At 44.1% G+C, this 2513-nt stretch overlaps 1 pseudogene; it reads left to right on the top strand.

Annotated features, from left to right (window-relative positions):
- LOC104944261 (inactive phospholipase C-like protein 2 pseudogene) overlaps window positions 1–1718 on the top strand; it is a 3125-nt pseudogene extending 1407 nt beyond the window's left edge.
- The last annotated feature ends 795 nt before the right edge of the window (window positions 1719–2513 follow it).

Raw genomic sequence — 2513 nt, 5'->3', positions numbered from 1 at the left:
TGTGTGTGTGTGTGTGTGTGTGTGTGTGTGTGTGTGTGTGTGTGTGTGTGTGTGTGTGTGTGTGTGTGTGTGTGTGTGTGTGTGTGTGCTACATGTAAGGGTGTTTAAAGCCCTATTAGCTTAAAGTCCTCTGAAGGTGTGATCAGATATCTATTATTTCCTCAGTATCATCTCCTCTGCAGCAGTAAGCTGTTTCATCGTAGCGTGTCATTAACATTAATGCTGCGTCTGAATGGCTTTCAGAGTGACGCTCACTAACAGGAAATGCTCTCGGCTGAATATCGTGACTAATTGATCACATTTATGCTATAAGCAATAATCCATCTTCCCCCTATTCAAAACGGATGATTTTAAATCGACGGCTGTTACACGCTGCCTCTCCTCAGGTGAGAAAACATTGAACTCCTCAAAGAGTTGATTATAAAACTAATTAGTTTAAGTTCCTTGTGGCAAATTATTAAAGGTTTAGAAGTTCTTATGGATATCAAACAAATCACATATCAATCAGCATATAGACTTTGCAAAACTGTAATTAAATTGAGTCTCAAACTTCGCCCTATACCACTTTTGGGGGGTTTTCCTTTCCTGTAGTGTGCTATTGGTTGTGCATGTAAATAGTCTGCAAAGGAGAACATGTCTCTCTCACACACTCCCCCCCGCCCGAAACGCCTCCATTTGACTCCCTTGTTTATACTTTTATACTGCCATTAATACGGTTCACTGTATATACTTAAGCTGTTATTGTTTTATTGGACATATTTGTATATACTTAATATTGTGGTGACCACCTATCTATACACTGGGTTCATAATTCAAACTGGGAACTACAGTTGCGGCTATTGTTCCCGCACGGACTTGTTATGTGTTACTTATATATAGTGTGTGCCCTCTTGGCTCTTTCTCTTGTCGACCCGGGCTGCGACCCGACAACATGTCCTATTCTGCTCTCTATTAAAGTACCCTTTCACATCTCCATTGCACCGCCTCCGACTCCATGTCCTCGGCACTACACTATATACTTAACGTTACTCTGCACGTTACTGCTTCTCTTGCCTTTCTGGTTTGAAGCTAACTGCATTTCGTTGTCTCAGAACTATGTGCAATGACAATAAAGTTGAGTTCATTTTGTCCCGTCAAGATCTGTCTTTGGTTTCCTGTTTTATTTAGAAAATTCTTCTTCTGAACGAGTTTATGGTTTGCCTTGTTTGACTTTGTTTGCCTGGCCTACTCCACAAAGAAAGGAGTTTGATTTCAACCAACAGTTTTCTGCACTTGGGTCCTATGTACAAGCCTAATCTTAATGTATGGTTTTATTTCTCATCCTGAAAGCTCTCCCTCTCTTTGCCCCCCTGCAGGTGAACATGCCGGAGCTGGCCTTGCTGCGTTTCGTAGTTTTGGACGACGACTACATCGGGGACGACTTCATCGGTCAGTACAGCGTGGCCTTCGAGTGCCTTCAGCCCGGATACCGCAACGTGCCCCTGCTGGGCCTGGCCGGAGACCCCTTGCCTCACACCAGCCTGTTCGTGCACGTGGCCGTCACCAATCGGCGAGGTGGGGGGAAAGCTCAGCGGAGAGGTCTGTCTGTGAGGAGAGTCGGGAGGAGAGGGAGGGAATATGTGACGCTGAGGCACACCGGCATAAAGACGGTGGACGAGACCTTCAAACCAGCAGCAGCTCCCCTTAAAGAGGCAACTGATCTGAGGGAGGCGGCACAGGTGAGAGGGGGGGTGTGGTGGAAGTTCTTGAAATGAACTAGTCAAAGAGAGGCAAACAACATGAAGAGCAATGTCTCCACAGCCGAGTGCCACGACTGAAACTGAAGAGAGAGCTTTTATACAGTTACAATGAATACATGCTTAGTCAGGAGATAGCTGACCTATGACCCTATCAGACCATAGACCCAGGACCAGATCAATGATCACCTTCCTGAGTGCTGAGATCTACTGTCTCTCGACATGTAAGGCTTACAGAATTGCATTATATGTTAAATATAACATCATAGCATTCAATTCTCTGATAATCATAATTTCCATTACAGGGGATGTGGAGGCGTTTTCAGCACTTAATTTATTGGATTTTTCACACATAACACAGTTACAGGGGAAAATACAGAGTGTGAATGCAGGTGCTGTTAAAGAACCAAACAAAAGGGAAACTTAAAACACTTTAGATTTCCCTGTGTTACTTTGATAAAGAAAAAATGTTGGTCGGTGTACGTTTGTTCACTAATAATACGACACAAAGTAATCACTGACTAACATTAGCTGTGATCCAACCAACATGTATTCCACCTTCTCTACCCCTTTCCCCTTTCTCGGTCCGTAACTCAAACACACACACACACACACACACACACACACACACACACACACACACACACACACACACACACACACACACACACACACACACACACACACATACACACATACACACATACACACACACACACATACACATACACACACACACACACACACACATACCATGTATACATCACTTCAGGGGAC

Source organism: Notothenia coriiceps, unplaced genomic scaffold, assembly GCF_000735185.1.
Source record: "Notothenia coriiceps isolate Sejong01 unplaced genomic scaffold, NC01 NC01_scaffold00007747, whole genome shotgun sequence".
Lineage (NCBI taxonomy): Eukaryota > Metazoa > Chordata > Actinopteri > Perciformes > Nototheniidae > Notothenia > Notothenia coriiceps.
This window is presented reverse-complemented; position numbering and strand designations above follow the sequence as displayed.